General features: G+C 42.0%; 1 protein-coding gene across 40 annotated transcripts in view; it reads right to left on the minus strand.

Annotated features, from left to right (window-relative positions):
• Window positions 1-23,090, minus strand: part of Pcbp3 (poly(rC) binding protein 3) — a 237,857-nt gene that overhangs the window by 190,111 nt on the left and 24,656 nt on the right. The window lies entirely within an intron of this gene.

Consider the following 23,090-nt stretch of genomic DNA (forward strand, 5'->3'; position numbering starts at 1 on the left):
GATTACACATCACGACCATGTGGAATTTATCCAAAAATGCAAGGTTGGTTCAACAAAAATCAATTCTGTGCAGTCAATCGATCCAATATTATATTAATGCAATAAAGGACAAAAATATTTTTTGTTGTTTTCCACTTCACAAATTTCTATCCTTAACTTCCCTTCTACTTCCTGCCAACTTCTCAATTTGGACACTTATATGATCAATTTTCTGTCTTTATTCTTTCAAATAGCTAACACTAACAGTATAAATTTCTCTCCAAGAGCCAGGCATGGTTGCTCACACCTTATAATCTGAGCTACTTAGGAGACTAAGGCAGAAGGATGGAAAGTTCAAGGACAGCCTGGGCAACCCACCAAGACCCTGTCTCAAAATAAAAAATGTAAAAGGGATAAGGGTGTAGCTCAGTGGTAGGACACTCCAGAGTTCAATTCCCAGTACTACAAAAAAAAGAGTAGGGCTGGGGATTTAGCTCAGGGGTTCTACCGCCTGCCTCGCAAGTGCAAGGTCCCGAGTTTGATCCCCCGTACCAAAAAAAAAAAAAAAAAGAGGAGGAAAACTTCCTCCAAGTATTGCACATTCTACAGTCTTATTTACATTGTTAGTCATTCAATTCAATTTCCACTGCAATTTCCTCTTTAATTTGAATTATTTTCAGAGTTTTCAAATGTCAGGTAGATAAGCTTGTTTTCTTTGTGCTTTTATTATTGATTTCTGACTTTGCTACTTTAGCCAGAGAAAATGATTTGAAATTTGAGATTTATTTTGTGACCAAACACAAGGACAGACCTGAGGAATGCTGCAGGTGTCTCAGGAGAGTATGTATTCCCTAATTGGTTGCCTTTTTTTTATGTGACCTAGAATTAGAGCTTGAAGCACACATCACTAAAATCTTGAGTACCTGTGTGTATGAATTTTATCAATTACTGGAAAAGAAACATTAAAATAGTTCATATGATCAGAGGTTTTTCAATTTTCCTTGTGATCCAATTTCTTCTCAATCTTCTATAGTATTATACATATGCATGTATATATATTTTTTCTATGTGTTCTAAGGTTTAGTTATTAGATATAGTCATGTACTGCCTAACAACAATGGTGTTCCCCTCAGATTCTAATGGAACTGAGTCAGGCATGGTAGCAACCACCTACAGTGCCAGCTATTCAGGAGGCTGAGGCAGAAGGGTCCATTGGGCCCAGGAGTTGGAGGCCAGTATGGTCAACATGGCAAAACCCCATCTCAAACAAACAAACAAAAAACCCATCAGATTACAATGGAACTGGAAGTTCCCAGGGCCTGCTAATATGGCAGCCACCATCATGAAGCACAACACCTTACTCACGTGTCTGTGGTGATGCTGGCATCCACACACCCACTGCTGCTACCCAGGTCAAAGTACAGTACAGACAGTTAAACACAGTACACATCTCACATGATAATAAAGGACTATGCTGTGGGTTTATATATTTACTATTCCACACTTCCTTCATCACTAACTGTAAAGCACCCTCTGGTAGGGCTTCGGGAGGATTCCAGAAGACAGCGCTGTCCTCATGGGAGAGGACCTACCTGTGTGAGAGCCTGCAGGGGCAGAGGTGGAGGTGCAGGACTGTGATGCTGGTGACCCGGACCCTGGGCCAGCCTCGGCTAATATGTTTGTGTTTTTAACAAAGGTTTCAAAAGTTTTTTAAAAATTAAATTTAGAAATATTAAAAAGTTTACAAAGAATACAAAGGAAATATTTTGTAAAACTGTATGTTTGTGTTTAAAGCTATTATTACAGAAGTTTTTAAAAATTAAAAAATTTATAAAGTAAAAAAGTTATTAGGTAGGCATGGTGGTGCATGCCTGGAATCCCAGCACTTGAGAAGCTACAGCAAGAGGCTCACTGGGAGTTTGAGGCCATCCTGGACTACACAGTGAGTTTCAGCCCACTCTAAACTATACAGTGAGACCTTGTCTCAAAAAAAAAAAGTTATAATAGGCCAAGATTAACTTTTGTTGAATGGAAAGTACCACTGGTATAAGTTTAGTGCAGCTCATGTGCAAGAGTGTGCAGTGTTTACCAAGTGTCCTCACATGAACCCACTTGCCCAGAGCTGCCCCAGGACGTTGGGCTCACTCTGTAAGCACCACTTTCATCTTCCATCCTGCATTCTTACTGGACCTTTCCTGTGTTCACACAGGTTCAAATACACTGATGCTCCACTGGGCTACAATAGCCTACAATATCCAACACAGTGCCATGGGCACAGGTTTGTGGCCCTGGGGCACCAGGTAGACCAGATGGTCTATTGGTGTGCAGGAGGCTCTGCCCTCTAGACTTGTGAAGTGCACTGTAGGAGGTATACAGAGGATAAAGTCACCTAAGGATGCATTTCTCAGAACACATCCCTGTAGCAAAGCAATACATGACTGTATATATACGATATATAACTATATATCAGATATTTATCCTCATACAAAAAACTATTTTATAATAAGCTTTTATCTCTATATGTATCCATTTGTATGTCCCATCCCCTATATGTCTCATCAGCCCCTCCTGAAGCCAACAAGAACACCACAAGCAAATGGAGAAAACAGAAACCCAGGGCCAAAATAGTCAGCTCCCCCTTGGAGACATCTTTAGAGGAGCAGTAAGGAACAAGACCCCAGGACAGGGATCTTCTGTGATGAAAGGGCAGCTCTCGCCTGTGCACGTGAGAGGGGCCAAGGGACCACATGCCAGTCTTTATTCACTGCCATCCTCAATGGGGTCCTATCTGGGAGAGCAGGAGGGCAGGGTGCTCAGAAGAGTCCTGCCTTCTGAGACATGCAGGCTGGGTCCTCCCAGGTAGTAGAGCAGGCATCAGAGATACAGCACACCTTCAGGAACCCAACACAGTGTGAGGCACAGGGGCCCAGTGCAAACAGCCTTGGTACAAGGTAAGATGAGGCCTCCTTCTGCCCTGTAAATGAGTCGTTAGTGCAAAAGCAGGTACTACCTCCTCCTGCCGAGGGCAGGAAAACCAAAGGAAGGACCAGGCAGTTTTGCACTAGCCACATGGGCAGCATTGGGCATGCAGTTTGCAAGAAGGCAGGCCTGGCAGGTGGAAAGCAACAGCAAGATTGGAGGCTCAGCCCAGCATCACTGGAACTTCAACCAAACAAAAAAGAGATGTGGTCAGCAAGCTGGAGAGAAAGGATGCCAGCCACTGCCATAGACCTGACAGTAGGTTAAGGGGCTGGCTAGCTGGCTGGCTGGGGGTTTCCTGGAAGATCAAAGGAGGCCACAGACAACTTCATAGCAGTGTTGCCATCCTGAAATCTGGAACTGTACTACTACTGGAAGGAATTTTCTAACATCTACATAATATATTTACTCCCAAATTCCCATGTAGTCCTAGGAAATGATGGCCTGTGTGGTTCACTGCAAAGGCAGCAATAGCTCTCTGTAAATTACATATATGAAGCAACCTCACTGGAAATGTGTAATCATAATTGGAATAAGATTGCAGACCTCAAAAATAGCCCAAGGTTGGGCCGGGGATTTAGCTCAGTGGTTTCGCTGCCTGCTGCGCAAGCCCAAGGGCCCGAGTTTGATCCCCGGTACCAAAAAAAATAGCCCAAGGTGACCACAAACCAAGGCTCATACTGTCAATGGGAGACTCGGAGACAAACCATCTGGGAAAGAAAAGGGCAGAAGAGTCAGTTTTCAAAAGTGGCTCACCAAATAAAAACCCTGCACAGTTAGGGAACTATACTTACATTAACAGAATGAGACACAGCCCCACACCTCATTAGAGAACACTGAAATGCTGGCAAGGATGTGGGAACCATCCCTGGTGGGAATGCAGAATGGTGCAGCCACCCTGGAAGAGGGCTGGACAGTTCCCTATAAGCTAGCATGCCCTCATCAAAGGACCCCGCAATTTTGCTCCTGCATAGCTATCCAAGTGAGCTGAAAAGTTGCATTCACACTAAGACCTGGATGTGAATGTTTACAGTAGCTTTATTCAAACTGCCAAAAAGTGGAAGCATCCAAAACATCCTCCAATAAACAAAGTGTGGTAAGACATTTGTAAGACTGAATATTATTCAGCAATAAAAAGAAATGTGCTGTCAAGCTACAAAGGCACAGATGAGTCATAAATTAAATAAGTGAAAGAAGCCAGTCTGGAGAAGCTACATTCTGTATGAGTCCAGTTACATGACCTTATGGAAAAGGCAAAACAATAGAGATGATAAACAGATCAGCTGTCATCAGGGCTCAGGGCGAGATGCGGACAGGCACAGCACAGGGACTTCTAGAGCAGTGAAACTACTCTGTATGATGTTGTAATGGCAACTGCAAGAGGTGAAGTGGTTGTCAAAAGCCACAGAAACTTAGAGCATAAAATGTAAAGTCTAACATATTTAATTTTTATTTTAAAAGAAACATTTAGAAGGTTGGGGGAATCCCAAGACAGGAGGTAGGATGTGATAATATAATCTACTCCAAGAATATATGAAGCTCCTCACAAGAAGGGTGAGGATAAGGTGCTGACCTAAGTGGTTTTAGAGATGAGCAGAGTCTGTAAGATTAAAGGCCAAAGAAACCGCACGTAAGCACTGTGCTCAAGCTGGTGAGGTTGTCTCCCAGGAGTTAACAATTCTGACACTACTATACACATCTACTGAAACTGAGCTATTAAGGAATTAAGTAAGTAGATAGCAGATAGTAGGAACCAGGTGTCTGTGTTGGAGTTGGAGGTTACTTAGAAGCAAGGGGAAAAGGCGACAGTGATCCATGTGGCAATGGACTAGTGAGAAATGTCAGGATGAGCTGATGTTTAACTTCATACAGAAACAGGAGATTACATATAGAAATATTTACAAATATATGTCTATACACGGGTTGATATATACACATACACATCCTTTGTTCTGTCAGCAAAGGGGATCTAAAAGCAACAAAACCCCAAGAAGTAGATCCAGCACTCAGATAATTTTCTTATACTATCTGCTGATAAAAGGTATCAGAACTCCTTGGAGAAATGGTTGATCCTAGGACAAGGGCAGGAAATAGGTAAAGTGAGCCTGGAGCATCATGTAGTACCAAGAAAGAAAAGAAATGCTACACACACACACACACACACACACACACACACACACACTAGGAGTGTATCAAAGTGACACAGAAGCTGACTAAAAGAGCTCCCAAAGGCCAAAGCTGGAATAGTATCAGCAAAACACTAAAGTAGTTTACAACTATAAGCTAAAGTATAAAATGCATATCCATGAGTTCATACATTCAAAGATAAATAAAGGAGAAGAGACAAATTTCCAAAGATAATTCCAAGCTCTTTACAGAGATACACTGTACTCAAAGGTGAAACACAACCCTCCCTCCTCAGGTATGTACTGAACAGTGACTTCCTCCCAACAGTGTGGCACAGAAAGAGAGAAACAGTCAGGATGCTGTGGGAAGCCTGACACACGGACCTTTGTCAGGCAGTCCAGGTCAGCACTGCAGTGTTGAGTCGGGCTGACTCTGTGCCCCCTGGGTACATAATGGCAAGGCCAGGTCACTTCTGGGGTCTTCTCCAAAGTCCCAGAACCCCGTCCACTCAAAGAAAACATGGGGCCTCAGCAGATCCCAGGGAAGGGGCCATCTACAAAACACCCCCAGTCCTCAAGACCCTCAAGGTCATCATCAGAGTCAGGGAAGTGTGGGAGCTGTTACAGCCAAGAGGAGCCCTCGGAGACATGGTGATTCGCTGTGATGCGGTCTCCTGGGTGGATCTTGGAAAAGAAAAGAACTCTAGGGGAAACTGTGGAAATCTAAATATGGACTTTCATTAATAACAGCGTCTCCATAGCTGGGTGTGGTGGCATATGCCTGTAATCTCGGCGCTTGGGAGGCTAAAGCAGGAGGGTCACTGCAAGTTCAAGGCCACCCTGGGGTACATAGTATATTCAAGGCCAGCCTGAACTACATAGTGAGACCATGTCTCAGAACAAAACAAAAATAGTGTCTCCCTTTGGCCCATTAACCATAACAAGTGCACCTCACTAATACAAGATGTTAAACTGGATGTGGAGACACAGCAATTCCTTATACTATCTTCATAATAGTTCTGTAAATCTAAAGGTGCTCTGAAATAAAACACTTATTAAAAAAAATAAACAGCATTAAAGAATTTTTTTTAAAAAGACTCAGGTGACCAATATTGTTTTCCCAGTGGGAAAACAGGGACTCTCTCACAGAACTGTTAAATTCTGAAGAACTGCCACTCCCTTCCGATATCAACAGTGCAGGTATGGTGAAGATGTATTTAGAAGAACTTGGAGGCCCATGGTGGTGGAAAAGTGTGTTGCTTGGCACACCCTGTTACCCAAGTACAGCTAAGATGCCATGTTTCCTTCCCACACAGGCTCGAGACGTGCTTGGCCTAAGGGAAGCAGAGCAGTGTCAGCTTTGCCTCAGAGATGTTTGTTAGGTCTGACATTGACCATTCAGCTTGAGCAACTGAATGCTCCAGAGGGCAGGCTATCAATCAGGCATAAGAAAATTCTTTTTGCACTGTGGTCACTGTCTCATGGCTGCTGCCCATAGTGCCTCCCACATACCTCGGCTTCCTTTCACCAACTTGAAAAGACAGGGACTCCTGCTTCCTTTTTCAAGATTGGAAACTGAGGCCCAGAAAGGTTTATTCAAGTCTCAGAGCCAGTGAGCAAGGCAGCACGTCTGCAAGATCATGCCTTCAGGCTGATTCCACTAGAATCTCCTCAGGAAGTTCTGCCTCTGCACTTGCAGCCAGGGATGTACCCACAGGACCAGCACAGAGGGCCCCACCCAGCCATGCTCAGAGTCCTAGACAACCAAAAGGTTCCATGGAGACAAAGGATTCTTCCTGCACAAGAAAGATCAGGAGCATCTCAAGTCTGCCTTGAAACAGAGCCAAGGCCTAAAAGCTTCTCGGAGCCACATGAGTCACACCCATCAATATGCATTAGCTCCTGGACCGCTTCCCTGAAGTGCTTCTGAACCTTGGAGGATTAACCCTCTGTGTCTCAAACACCCCACACACACTTTACAGGGGCTGGCTTTACTTGCTCTATTTAATAAGACATTGACTTTTATTTTCTACCTTCATGAAGTGTATTTATAGAGAGCTGTTGTTACCAGTGATGCCTTCACTTTATTTCCTGAACATTGGGAGGATCCAAAACAGGCAGCTTCCAGAAGCTCTAGTTTCAAAACCTCAGGCAGCAAAAACAGTGCCTTCTTGACCAACACAGAATCCCAAACATGTCCTCTCCTGGAAACAACTGGATCTTGGAACTGGATGGAGATTTTAGGAGCTACCCACTCCAACAGGCTGCACCTCCCCTCCGGCGGAGCTTCCTCCATAGGAAGGCAGACCACAACGATCCACCTGGGATTCTGTCTCCTCCCCAGCAGTCCAACTTCCAAGCAGAGGTGTCCACTGCCCTAGTGGGGAGCAGGAGGTGGGCAAAGTTGGGCTCAACGCCCTCAGTCCAGCTACCTCATTCACTGGTGAAGCAGGACATGGGTTCTGTCCTCAGAAAAGCTAGGGGTGCACCCTGTCACCGTGAGACAGCCAAGCAAGTGTCCTACTTCCTCTAACCCTGAGTCTTTCTCCCCTCTGAGTGCCCCAGGGCTTTAAGCACAGTCTCAGGAGGACACAGTATTGCTCAGCTCTGGGCCCAGCAGATGGCCCACCCTGGCTCCTGATACTTTCCCTGTACACTCCAGGGTCTGCCCCATTCTCTCACCCTCCCTCACGGAAGCCTGACAACAGACAGGTAGCACTGGGAAGCAGGACTATCACCTCCTGCATTTGGATGCCAGGCTCCTTAATGATACAAGCTGTACTTAGCAGCCACCCTCTGGAGTCAATCTGACTATGCCTCAGTGGAGGACCTCCATCATCGTCCCAGAGCTTTGCAGAGTAGGGACAGAGGAGCTCACTGGAAGATATACCTCCTGGACATTAGACATTAGAGTTTGAGAAACTCTGGCCTATGCGTCTGATGGAAAAAAAACATTGAATTCCAAGCTTTTGCCAAGGACTGTTTCAGGTAGGAATGTGCTCCTTCCCTCCTACATTAGCAGAATGTGCACTTCTCCCAGCATGGAGAATAAACAGAGGCCACCTCAGGGCCCAGGACAGAGGCTACCAAGGACAAACACACATGCCCTGAGTTCAAGGCCCTGAAACCCCTGTCCTCTACCAGTCTCCCTCCAGGCACCATCTTTTTTTTGTTTTCTGGCGGTACTGGGGATCAAACTCAGGACCTCATGTTTGCAAGGCTGGTGAGGTGTCACTGAGCTAAATCCCCGGCCCCCAGGTACCATCTTGTACTGTTTGATGAAGGTTGCAGAGATAAATGGTGATTCATTTTCAATAAGTAAACACCAATCCCTGGCTATGCATCCCCCGGAACTGGAAGACATCACAGTGCAGGGAGGACAGGGATGCACTGTGGCCCACAGAGGGACACAGGACATTCCATATCAGTGCAGTCCCAGCCTGGCTACAGCCTGACCTGAACTGCTGAGGGGCTCTTCAGGCCATTCAGGATTCACAGTAACTGGACAGGACTTGCTGATTAAGTGGAAAGCTTCCTTAGTCTACAGTAGTTACCGGATATGGGGGAAGGGTAATTAGAGAGAAAGGGGGGACATGGAGGAATGGGGAAGAGTGAGGGTGGCAGAGGAAGACTGACAGGGGCAGGGAGAGAAAAGCCTGCACCAGTGGCAAAGCAAGCACGCTGGAAACGCCACCAACATTCAGCGCCCAGGCAGACAGGCAATCACTACCTGTTCCTCGAGGCTTCCAGCCTAATCAGAAGGGTCTCCCCTGGCTGCACTGGGACTACCTGACAATGTTCCTGGTTGGGGGACCTGGCCACCACTGTTTTGCAGAAGGCCCTAGGTAACTCCAGTGTGCAGTCAGAGGAGAGAAGTGCTGCTCCAGGAGGGAAACGGACTCGTCTATATGCATTACATGGTGTCAACACAATGAGGTGCTATGACCTCAGCAGCTAGATGCCTGGATGGTGGGAGTCTACAGTACAGGTGGAGGGCCTTTCCAAGACTGAGTCTCACAGTGATAACAACGCATGCACACTGGCGAATGGCCTGCCCTCACTATGCAAACCCGGGGCTCTCTCCCTCAGCCCGGATTGGGCTAGCAAACACCATGTCCGGGTCAACATTGTACTTCTGCTCCAGCTTTCTGGCAGAAGTCAGTAAGCATGGCTCATCAGCTATTTATGTACAGCCTATAAATTAGCAATGGTTTTTATAATTATAAAAAGTTAAAGGGAAAAGATGTAAGAGACTACATCTGACCCACATGAAAACATCAGCAGATCCTTGGCTCCTGGCAGCCACAGATGTCCCCTAGAAGGTTCTCAGTCACCTCAAGAAAAAACCCAGCCACTAACTGCTTAATCCCTAAGGAGCAGTAGACACCCCCTTGTCTCCAGCTGCACAGGGGATGGTCCAGCAGAGCAGCAGGCCCAGGCTAGGCCCCACCCTGGCTAGGCCCACTGTACCAAATATCCAGTCTGGGTCCTGCTACAACCCCACAGGGAGGCCTCTGCCCACACAAGGGAGGAGTTCTGTGGCAAAGTGTCCCTAAGATGGTACAAACAGCATCTCCCCTTGCCTGGCCTAGGCAGCTATCTCCACGGCATGGTATGGAGCCCAAAAGGAAAGGTGGAAGGAAGGGAGGGAGGGAGGGAAGGAGGGAGTCAGTCAGTCAGTCACATTCTGAGGAAGTGGCCTAAGACAGTGTGGCTCCCAGAGAGACATCAGAGTCTCAAGAGAAGGACCAGCAGGGCCCTTGCCGGAGCCCAAAAAGACAGCTCTTCACCCAGCAAAGGGGCTCTTGTGACGGATACAACCAGCTCTGTCAGGCTAGAAAGGGAAGCACAGCACGTGTCCCCAAGATGGCTTGGTGGAGCCGGCACAGAGACTGGCTCCAGAAACCTAAGGAAAGACAGCATGTGGGTATCTTCAAAATCAATCGCCATAATGCACTCAGCAGACAGTAGGGCTGTGCTGTGAGCCTGCACTATATCACATAGCTCTGTAGGTCACTGGCTCACAAAATTGATTTAGGAGAGATTATTCAATCCCTTTTACATGGAACTCTGCCAGCAGCAGCTGCTGCTCCTCAGAGGTCGGGAAGCGATGGACAAGGCAGTCTCTTGCACTGTAAATGGAACTCCATATTCCCTTTATGAATTTCCTGTCAATCTTCAAATGACTTCAAATACAATTGCCCTTCACTTAGATGGTGTTTTATGTCTCCATGTCCGCCTGCTCCCCATATCCCATTACCTCGGTGGCGGCACACAGGACACCCTGAGAGTCCCTCGGGTGCCTGTGTCACAAGATGCACAGCGGTCGGGGACCACAGGGTCCTAGCAGCCTCTTCTTCCCTTGCCTGCAGCCAGCTCACTGACCACAGCAAACATAAGCTAACATATCTTGCATTTTAAAAATTCCTGGGATCCTACTTCTCCCACCAATACTGCCATGTATCCTTACTCTTTACTGCAGGAGAATCATGAATTAGTGAATTAATATTCTAGCCTGGACCAAACCTGTACTTCTCCTGGTCATCGGCGACTCCACTCTGCCCAAGACACTGCCAATGCCTGCGGGAGCTGACTTTAGCATCTGACACCACCCTCACTTACCCACTCAGCTTTCCTCCAGCTGGCAACTATTTCTCCCAGTCTCTCGCCTACAAACTTGTCTTCCACTTTGACCTCTGGACATGGAGGGCTCAGCCTCACCCCTGGGTCCTCAGCTCTCTCTGTACTCCCCATCCATGCATCTAAATGCAAACCAGTCCCAAATTTTCACACATCCTAGTTCTTTCTCCCAAACCCCAACTTGCATGCAACAGCCATTTCCAGTGTGATACATCCAAAGCCAGACTTCAGGCCTCCCTCCACTTCCAGCCCCGTGGCACTGAGGGGCCCCCACATGCCAGAACTGTGAAGTCAAAGTCTTTCTTGAAAGCTCTCCTCTTTACACCACACTTCCATGTCCGTGAGCAAGCCCCACAGGCTCTGTCTCAAACCACACCCAGAGTCCACTGCCTCTCACTCCAGTGCTGAGAAGCCAGGGAAAACCACCATCACATCCTCCCCAAGAATGGCATGACTTCGACTCCTTCGCCTGCCCATCTCCTGGAACAGGAAGCAGAGCATCCTGTTAGAACTCATGTCCATTCACCTCATACTCTTCTCATAACCCCACAGAGAGCTGAATTCTCCCACAGGCCTTCAAGGTCCCAAACAACCTGTTCCCTGTCCTCACCCGCTACGACCTCTAGGTTGGCACCATGTCTGCGGCCACTGCACTCTGCTTGCTGAACTGGGCATCTGCTCCTGCCCTCCCCCAAGAGCTCCCAGAGAATTGTCCAGCTTCCTCATCTGCCAGACTTCCCCTCATGCAGCATCTTCTAGCCCATACCATGAGAAGGTAAACTGCCTTGATGCTTCTGTAACAATTCGCAGTGTCTTTTTTGAGGCACGGTCTCCCTTTGTAGTTCAGGCCGGCCCTGAACTATGTAGTTCAGGCCAGCCTCAAACTCAAGGCAATCCTCCTGCCTCAGCCTCTCGAGTGCTGGGATCACAGGTGTGCACCACCACGCCCACCTCATCAAATCCTTTGGTCCTGTATCTATCCTCAAGGCAGTCAGGCTCCTGGAGCCAGAGTTTCTCTTCTGCTCAATGATACCACTCAAGCACCAAGGACAGAACCTGGCACTGGGTAGGTGCTGCATTAATTTGAATTAAATTTGAATTTAAAAACTGAGCTTCCTGAAAATCAAAGTAAAAGTGAAAGTGAAATGGGTTATGGCTAGGGCTGGGCATTGCTCTGAGAGGGTTAACAAAGTCAGCAAGGCAAGTGGCAGGTTATGATGCTCAGGAAGACTTTCCCTTACACTATAAGTGACATGGAGTTTCAGAAAGAGGTATAGCATGATATGACTTCCAGAGTGTAACCAGGCTGTAGATTCGGCAGTAACTGTAAATTCACATGAAGTTGTAGAAGTAGCACAGAGATGCTCCACGCCCCTAACCTGGCTTCCCTCAATGGGGACATCTTGCAAAATTATCGTGTAATATCACAGCCAAGATATTAACATTGGCATAGTCAAGATACAGGAAGGGCCAGGGATTTAGCTCAGTGGTTTCACCAGCTGCTGTGCAAGCGCAAGGACCCGAGATCAATCCCCGGTACCAAAAAAAAAAAAAAAAAAAGATACAGGACATTTCCACCAAAAGGATCCCTTGTGCTTTTCTTTTATGGCCAGAGCCACATCTCTTCCACCCCATTCCTTAACTCCTGCAACAGTCTGTTCTCCACATCTGTAACTTCTCATTTCAACAATGTTGCAGACAGGGGATCACACAGGATGTAACCTTTTGAGAATGGCTTTCTTTTTTTTTTTTTTGGTACCAGCGATCGAACTCGGGTCCTTCTGCTTGTGAGCCAGGCGGTGGAACCACTGAGCTAAATCCCCAGCCCCTGGGAATGGCTTTTTTCGCTGTCTGGAAACTCACCCACGGTGTTCCACAGTGAGCTTAGTCCCACTCATTGCTGGGTATGTTCCTTGGCATGAGTGTGCTACAATCATCCACTGAAGACTATCTGAGCTATTTGCAGTCTCTAGCTATTTCAACAAAACTACTGTGAGTATCTGTGAATAGGTTTCATATGAACATAGTTTTCACTCCTCTGGGATGAATTCCCAGGACTTTATATTGCCAGATTGTGTGGTAGTTGCTACTTAACTTCAAGAGCACTGCCAAACCTTCTAGAAAGAGTGTCCCATGTCATGTTCCCACCAGTAATACATGAGAAATTTAGTTCCGCCACAGCCCCACCATTTGCTATTATCACAGTTTTTTGTCACATCATTCTGCTTGGTGTGTAGTGACATCTAATCATAGTTTTAATTTGCACTTCCTGAATAGCTAGTAATATTAAACATCTTTTCAGGTGTATTGGCATCTGTATATCCTCTTCAATAAAATCTCTCTTCATGGCTTCTGTGCAGTTTCTAGTTGGATACTTTATTTCATAACTCTTTGAGTTTTGAGAATTCTTCAGTCTTTTCTCAGATACATGATTTTCACATATTTCTCTCACCTTGTGCCTTCTCTTTTCATCCTTTTAATAGGATCTTTTGCACAGAAAAGGTTTTCCATTTTGATGAAGTCCAATTTACCAATTTTTTCTCTTATAAATGATGTCTGATGCCAAGGGTAGGCCCCAGAATGCAAAAACTACTATTTCTTCTCTAAGTTTTATAATTTTTCACTTTAGACTTAAGTCTACTACATTCTGAGCTAACCTTGGTACAAGGTGTGAGATACTGATTGAGGTTCCTATTTTCCACCTTGGGATGGGGACTGCTCTAGCATCATTTGTTGAAAAGACCATTCTGCCTCCATGGACTTGCTTTTGCAGCTCTCAAAGGCATCTAAAAAATTACTTTCTCAAAACTCATTTGGGCATACTTTTGTAGTGTAATACTATCTATCCTGTTCTGATTTCTGTGTCTATCCTATCTCTTGAACAGTATGTATAATCTTTTTTTATTTTTTAATTTAATTTTATTGGTACATTTTAGGTATACAATATAATGACATTCATCATTGGAGATTTGCACCTTTAATAATCTCTCTTGGTTCTTATTTTTCCCCCTTCCCCTGCCCGCCCTTCAACCCCTCCATTCCTCCCTATTTACAAAGACTTTGTTTCCTTTTTATCATTTTCTCATATTAATTCCATTCCCTTCTTTCCTTTCCCCTTCTCCTCCCACTTTCCCTTCCCCTTTGCCCCTTTTCTTCCTATTTCACATTATCTATTATACCTTTTAGTCCTTATTTACACTTTCAGTTTCTCACACTAGAGAAACTATTTGGTATTTACACATGTGTGTCCTATTTATTTCACTTAAGAGTATGGCCTCAATGTGCATCCATTTAGCTATAAATGTCTCTAATTTCTCATTTTTTATGGCTGAGTAGTACTCCATTTTATTAAAAAACCACATTTTCTTTATCCAGTCTCCAGTTGACAGGCAATTGGGCTGCTTCCAAGCTTTAGCTATTACAAACTGTGCTGCTATGAACATGGGTGCACATATATCGCTATGGTATGATTCTTTTAATTCTTTGGGGAAGATACCCAGTAGGGGAATAGCTGGGTCGAATGGGGCTTCCAGTCCTAGTTCTTTGAGGTATCTCCATACGGATTTCCACAGTGGTTGCACCAGTCTGCACTCCCACCAACAATGGAGAAGGGTTCCTTTCTCCCCACACCCCCGCCAGCATTTGTTATTGGATGATTTCTTCTATTTCTGTTTTTTACCCCCTAACCCTTTTTAAACTTCTCCCCTAAGGGTAAAATTGTCATATTAAGGGCTACAATTTATCATTTTCTAAGCTGTTTTTGATGCTATTGTTACTGTTGATTGTACTATTTTAGCCAAGGTGACATAATTGTGCTAATCTGTTGTTCCTTCTGGTATGCCAAGACTGAAATTGCCTAAGGGTCTTTAAAAAAAAAAACATATAAATCAGTGCCAAAGAACTAGCAGCTGAGCCAAGTAGGCAAAAACTTCTCATCCCAGATAAATTGAACAGATAGGATCCTGCAACAGACTCAAAACCCAAAACCTACCTACACCTGTAAGACACTTCTGAGTAGTCATTTTCTAAGGGTTCTGAATACTGGCAATAAAGCTACTCACCATGAACAATTTACAAGCATCAACTCAAGAATCAAACTTTGAAAATAAATAGAAAATTAGAAGACAGTTAAACAAGATGCAACCACCTCCCCGGACTTTCAGCTCAGCAAAGGCAAACCATGGGATGCAATGAAGTGGAGCAATCTGAAAGCCACCCACCCAGACTCTCTGAAGTGGTAACAGCAGAAACAACAAAGAAAATGAACAAGCCTCTAGAAAAAATCAAAGCAGAAATAATTTGCCAGATAACTACAGAGACGGTGACCAGAATGAAAGACATGCTTAGTGACTCTAGAGCAGATACAGATTAAAAAAAAAAAAAATACAGGCGCTTGGGAACATGATGGAACTATAAACACCCAGCACAGGAAAGAAATGGAAACCATGAACACTCAGCATAGGAAAGAAATGGAATCCATGAAACAGATTCAAACAGATATCCACAAGATTAAAAACTCCATTGAAAATTATCCAAACACTTTTAAATGAATAAATGGCTAAACAAATTCTAGAACATCCATATAATGGAACAGCACTCTGCAGCAAAAATAAATGAACTAGTGATACACGGAGCAATGGAATCTTAAGAGCATTATGTTTAGGGGAAAGAGACTAATCCCAAAAGGCTGCACCCTATATGATTCCACTTACATATAAAGACTATAGAGATAGGTACAGATCAGTAATCTCTCACAGTCAAGGACAGAGGATGAGATGGATGAATGCAAAGAGGTAGCACAAGGCAGCTGATTTGCGGTAGTGAAATAATTTTGTATCTTGACTGTGGTGGTGGTTATACAAATCCACACAAGGAATAAAACTGCACAGAACATGTACACCCAAACTAAGACACACACACACACACACACACACACACACAGAGAGAGAGAGAGAGAGAGAGAGAGAGAGAGAGAGAGAGAGAAATGAAAGTTAAAATATTTGGAAAGCTGAATAATGCTTGTTATCTAGTTAACAATAACATAACAGTATCAATGCCCTGATTTTGATATTGGATTAGAATTATGTAAGACCTCACCACTGGAGTTAATCAAGGTAGAGAATACACAGGACTCTTCATATTATTTTTGCAACTTCCTGTGAGTTCGTAATAATTTAAATTAAAAAGATTTTTAAATACATGAGCTAAGCTAAAGCAGTGCTTAAACAGAAATTTATAGATTTAAACATTGATATTAGGAAAAAAAAAAGATCCAAAACAGGTATTTTGTCTCAGCAATGAGAAAAAGTAACTAAAACAGAATAAAAAGACAAACTACAGAATGGGAAAAAAAAATTTTCCCACCTACTCCTCAGACAGAGGACTAATACTTAGAATATGTAAAGAACTGAAAAAAAAAAAAAAAGACTCCCCAAAATGAAAGACCCAAACAAAAAAAAATGGGCAATACAAATGAAACAGAAACTTTTCCAAAGAATTACAAATGACCATCAAATACATGGAGAAATGTTCAACATTGCTGGCCATTAGAGAAATGCAAATTAAAACAATACTGAAATTTCACCTTCCTCCAGAAAGAATGGCTATCAACAAGAATTCAAATAACAAATGCTGGCAGGACTACAGGGAAAAGGGAACATTTTTTCACTGTTGATGGGAATGTAAACTATTATAACTACTATGAAAATCAGTACGGAGATTCCTAAACTAAAAATAGAAATTCCATTTAACTGAGTTATTACCCTTCCAGGTACCTTCTGAGAAAGAGTTAAAGACATCCTATTACAGTGACAAATGTATATCCATATTCATAGCACAACTCACAATAGCTAAATCTTGGAAGCAGACTGCATATACATCAAGAAATGAGTAGATAAAGAAAATGTGCTTATATATACACAATGGAGTACTACTTAGCCATAAAGAAGGATAATTTTGAGTCATCCGTCAGAAAATGGATGCACTTGAGACTATAATATTAAGTGAAATATATCAAAAGCAAGCACAAATATCACATGGTTTCTCTTAAATGAGAAACCCAAAGTATAAATAATTTAAACAGCAAAATAATAGATGTTATAAAATAGGCTGACAGATCATTTGCAAATGGAAAGGAGAACTAGAGACAGAGAGAGGGGAAGGAAGGGAAGGCAAGGTGAATTAAAATGTATTATAGTAAATACATACACAAAATTCCCACAATGAATGTAGAGCAAACATTATTAAGAAACATAAAAAGATAAAATAAAATGAAAACTTTAAAAAAATTTCTAAGGCCAGGGATTTAGCTCAGTGGTTTTGCCACCTGCTGCACAAGCGCAAGGACCTGAGTTTGATCCCCTGTACCAAAAAAAAAATTTTTCTACAATGTCATTCACAAATTCTACCAAAAATTTAAGAAAAAATAATATAGCATAAATTCTTTCAGAAAATAGAACACTGCCTGATTCATTTAACGAGGTAGCCCTATCCTATGAAACTTAGCAAATATATTAGAAAATAAAACTACCACTCTCCCTCACGACAACAAACATAGAAGTCCTTTAAAAAGTATTAGTAAATCAAATACACACACATTAGGCAGACAGACGGACAGACAGACAGTCACAGACAAAGACACAAAGACATAGGCAATCCATCAGGACCAAGTGGTGCTCAGCTTAGGATGAACATAAGCACTCAATATATTCTTTAGCACTCAATGTATGTAATTCAAAATACTCACAAAATAACAGGAAAATATCCTAGGATCATCTCAACGAGTACAGAAAAGTCATTTACAAAATTCAACATACATTTCTAATACAAAAATTTAATATTCAGCAAGTAAGAAAAAGGAGAAATTCCTCAAGCTAAAAATGGGATCAATTAAAAACCTGTAGTTAACATCATATTTAATGGTGAATGAATGAATAAAGCAAGAAGATCCACTTTCACCACGTCCACTCAAACATTATCCTGAAGGACCCAGACAATAAATTAGAAAATATATTAAAGAAAGTCATATTAGATAGGAATAAGTAAAACTATATTCACAAATGATAAGATCATTGTGAAAAGTTACTAAATCTAGTGAGTAACTTTAGCTAAACTGAGTATACATGTCCAATATACAAAACAATTTTTATATAGTTAACAATTAGAAAACAATTTTAAACAACCATTTATGATAGCATCCCAAAATGAACCATTTAAGGGACAAATTTAACTGAATATGAGCAATATTTGTACATTGAAAACTTCAAAACAATACTGAAAGAAATTAAAGACTTCAAAAATATGGAGACTATAATGTGCATTCATTGGAAGACTCAATTTTAGTAAGGTGTCAATTCTCCTGAATTCATCTATAGATTCAAAGCAATCTCAGTCAAAATCTTAGCAGGCTTTTCGGTGGAAGGTGATAAGCTAATTTTAAGTTTTTGTTTTAGATGTAAAAGACCTACAATAGCCATAACTATTTAGAAAAAGAACAAAGTTAGAAGACTTAGTTTGCCTGATTTCAAATAAATGTGCACAGGAATGTACACACTGTCATATTCGCATAAGGCAGACATACATATGGAACAAAAAAGAGAGTCTAAAAATATGACCAAGCATGTCTGACCAACTGACTTCCAACAAAAGTGCCAAGGCATTTCAATGAAAAAAGTACTTTCAACAAAGTGTGCCAGAACTAGTATGCATATGAAGAAAAAAAAAATCCTTGATCCTTACCTAACACCATATTCAAAAATAACATAAATATGAAGGTTAAATCTATGAAACTTTTAGAAGACAGAGAAAAAGATTTCTGACCTCGAGGAAGACTAGGATTTCTTCAGATGGCAAAAAAAAAGAAAAGAAAAGAAAAGAAGAAAAGCAATTCACTGATAAAAGAGAAAAATTGTAATTCATATTTCATCAAAGTTTTAAAATTCTATTATCTGAAAGCCATCATTTATAAGGTAAAAAGCCAAATAACAGAATGGAAAAGTATTTCTCATACCTGTATCTGAAGAAAAGACTCATGCTTTGAATATACAAAGACTTTGTGAATCAGTAATAAGGAAACAACAGCCAACTAAAAACATAACAAAATACTTTCACAGACGCCACAGGGGACACAGAAATGACTAAAAAGCATGTAAAAAAGTGCTGACCATCCTTAGCCTTGGGGAAAATATAAAGCTAAAATCATAAGAAACTAAAATAGAGCCAGTAGGATGGCTAAAACAGAATGACAATAACAAGTGTTGACACAAGGGCAACAAACTGTCCTGCAGGGCTAGTAAGGGTATAAAACTATTCAGCAACTTTGGCAAACAGTTTGACAAACAGTTTGACAAACTTGTAAAACCATTTACCATAGCACTTATCATAGTCATCCATTCTACTCCCAGGTATTTGCTCAAGAAAAATGAAAACATCCCCATATGAAGATATGTATATAGCCTACAAAGCTTGCTTACAATTGCCAAGAGCTAGGACAAGCCCAGTATTTAATGGTAGGCAAGGAAACAAATTCATCCAACCATGGAAGACTCTTCACCTAATAAAAAGGAACAAATCACAGCCACACAACATGGACTGATCTTGAAAACATAAATGCTGAAAACAGAAGACAGTACATATGGCATGGTTCTACAGTATTTACATGTCAAAAGAATGTCGATAACGCCTAGAGAGAAGGTAAGCATGAGGTATGGAGCAGAAACATGCAATGACGCCTCGTCTGAGATGATAGTTACCGAGCAGTATACATTCATCAAAACTCATTAATCTGTACACTTAAAACAGAAGCATTTGATTGTATATAAGTTATATGGAGAGGGGAGAATTTTGCCTTCAAATAGAATGTTGTGAGTCAGAGCAGCCAACCTACCAATGGAACAAGCAGACTTTTTTTAAACGACAAATTGCAAAAACTGTATTTATAAAATCATCAAAGCAATGAAGCTATATGAATTACAATTTCACAAAATAAAGAGCTCTTCTGGATAAACTGAAAATAAGCAGCTTAATTCTGAACATTACCTAAGAATTCTATTGGAGAAAAAAAAAATCCAGCAGAGCTGTGCTGCATCCCAGAGCCTACTCTGTGGAATACTAAGCAACCAGGGAGAGGACACTTTGGCCTCCATTTGGCCCTACCTCACAGCTGTGTACTCTGTTTCAAAATGAGCTTTTTCAGAAACTTAAAGCAAAAGAGCCTTGGACATTCCCTTCTGTAAGGAGCATGACACTGAGCTGCTCCCTACTCCTAGCCTTAATGTATGGAGAACATGCACTGCTCAACCGAAGGAGACAAAAACAGGGTGCGGTCCTTCCTGGCATCTTTCCTTGGGTCCAGGCCATTCCCTCCTTCCTGCTGCACTTTCCTCTGAACAACACTGCCCTGTGTGTAGACTTCCCTTTGTCTAACTGGTTGCTTTAAGCGTGCTTTCTGTACTTCTGTCCTGGTAGGTTTTACCAACCACGTCACCAGCCTCTGCAGTGCGGCCGTCTTGCACAGCATAACCCACTGCAGCACAAGGAGGTTACAGGAGTCCGCGGCCCCCAGCCTCTTCTCTGCACCTGACAGCTGCTGAGTTCTGGGACTGTACAAGGTGCCGCAGCAGCCCTTCCCGGCTTCTGGTGTGTAGGGCACACAGTCACTCTAAAGGACAAACACCTGCAAAATGTACATCTGCCCCTCAGCACTCAACAGAATTTAAACCTCTCAGTGTAGGGCAGAAGGTTAAAGGGGTCAGCTCCAAGCCTTCAGCTGCAGGGACATTCAGGTAAGAGCCTGCAAAGGTGTCCATCAAGAACCACAACGGCAACTCTCAAGGTCAGCAACAAACTACAAGTAATGGCCTCAGATTTCTCCTCAAAAAGTTCGAAACAAAACAGCAAAGTAAACCCAAAGTAAGTTGTAGGAAAAAAATAATAAAAATCAAATCAACAAAATTTAAAACTAACAAAATGAATAAGCCAAAAGCTGTTTCTCTGAAAAGATCACCAAACTCTATAAACTCATAGCTATGATGACCAAGCTTTTAAAAAAAGCACAAAACATCAATATAAAGAATGAAAGAGGAATTATACCCACAGATCTAACAGACAATAAAAGGGTAATAACTGAATAACCCAAAAAACTTTAGTCAGCATATGCAACAACACAGAACTGACAAAATTCCTTAAAAGGCAAAACTACCAAACTTAATTCAAGAAGAAATAGATAACCTTAATAGACATATATTATATAAACTGAATTTATAGTTTAAAACTCTAAGCTCAGAAGGCTACACTGGTAAATTCTAACAAACATTGAAGAAAGAAATAATACTGATACTACACAAACAGTTGCAGCCAGGATGTAACACAGTGGTGCCATGCCTGCCTGGCAAGTGCAAGTCCTGAGTTCGATTCCTGGTACTGCAAAAACAAACAAAAAACTGTTGCAGAAAACTGAAGAGAGGGGAACACCCCTAGCTCAATATTATCCTGATACCAAAACCAGATGAAAATATTACAAGAAAATGAACCTATGGGCTGCTATTCCTCATGTAACTAGACATTAAAATTCTTAAAACAGTATCAAATCCAGAAATATTTTTAAAGGATAAAATATCATAATAAAATGGGGCTCATCTCAAGAATGCAAGGTTGGCTTAATATTCATCACCACTTGTAACTTATTATATTAACAGAATAAAGAAAACACCAGACAATCATCTCAATAAATGCAGAAAACTTTTCACAATATCCAGCACCCACTGGTGACAGCCTAGGAATAGACAGGAATTTTCTCAACCTGACAAAGGGCATCTGCAAAAAACCTACAGCTGACTTCACAAAGTTAAAATATTGAACATGTTCCTCCCAAGACCAGCAACAAGCCGTGAATTTCCACATTCACCACTCCTACTCACACTGTACTGACACCCACAGTAGTGTCAGTGAATCTCTAAACTACAGTGTGAGATGAAAGGTGCAGACAGAGAGGGTGCACAGTGCATGACTCCCCCAATCCATCACTACACAATACACGCCAGTCTATAGTCACACCTTTTCTGTGTATTCCTGGGGCCCAGTAACAAAAGGGTGGACTAAAAAGGACACCAGCAATCTTCAGAAGGATGGAAATGCTGTATTGTGGCTATATACAACTGTCAAAACTTACTGAACTATATACTTTAAGTGAATGTAGTGTAATTCATAAAATCATTCTTTTGAAAACTTGATGAGAAAAAGATGATTAATATTTAAAAAACAGGAAAAAGGGACAAATGGATAAAAGGATAAATTTCAATACTCTTGGAGTAATGGATCAAATGGGTGTTCAATAACTGAAAAACTATAATATCTGCAATTAGGGACTTTTGGGATGTCTTTAATAGTATAGTAGCTAAAACTGAAAATACAATCAGAAAAACTCAAACAGGTTCAATTGAAAATAAGCAAATTGAAGTTCAGAGAAGAAAACTGTAAAAAAAAACAAAGACTATACTATAGGGCAGTGATGGTGAACATTTTAGAGCTTTCAATGATACAAACAGCCTGCTGCAGCACACATATCATAGGTTCACGACTACAGATATAGGGCATAAGAGATGTGGGACATTGTCAAAAAGTGTATAATCAGTAGCTGGGCATTCTGTGGCACATGCTTGTAATCTCAGCTACTCAAAGGTGATCAAAAGTTCAAGGCCATCCTGGGCAATCTAGCACAACCCAGTTTTTAAAAATAAAAAGGCTGCAAGCATAGCTCAGTAGTAGAACACCTCTGGATTCAATTCAGAATGTAAAGTAAAAGTGTACAATCAGAAAAAGAGTAGGGAGAATGGAGCAAGAGCCACATTGAAATGAGCAATGCCTGAGAATTTTCCAATCTTGATTAGACTCAATGTACTCCAAGAAAGATAAATACAACACACATACACATATTCATATGCGCGCACACACACACACACACACACACAGACACATAAGCCAGAAAACCTTAAAACTGAGCATAGAAAATAAGGATTTCTTTCCACAGGAAAAAAAGTAAAATCAAAGGCTGGCTCCAGACAGGCACTATAAATGCCAAAAGATGGAGAAGACACTGAAAACACTGAATGACCTACTGAAGACACTGAAAGAAAGCAATGTCAGCCTGGGATGCTATACTCACTACAAATATTTTTCAAGAATGAAGGCAACACGAATGTGTTCTCAGAAGCAGGTTGAGAGAATTTTTATCAACAGACCTTCACTGGAAGAATACCTTTACAAAGTCCTCAGACTGAAAGGATATATTTCCAAATGGAAGCAAAGAACTATAGGAAGGAATGAAGAACATTATGAAGAATAAACACTTGAGCAAACATTTTAAAATAC

This window comes from Heterocephalus glaber, unplaced genomic scaffold, assembly GCF_053883595.1.
Source record: "Heterocephalus glaber isolate CG9 unplaced genomic scaffold, H.glaber_assembly_v1.0 deba00000122, whole genome shotgun sequence".
NCBI lineage: Eukaryota > Metazoa > Chordata > Mammalia > Rodentia > Bathyergidae > Heterocephalus > Heterocephalus glaber.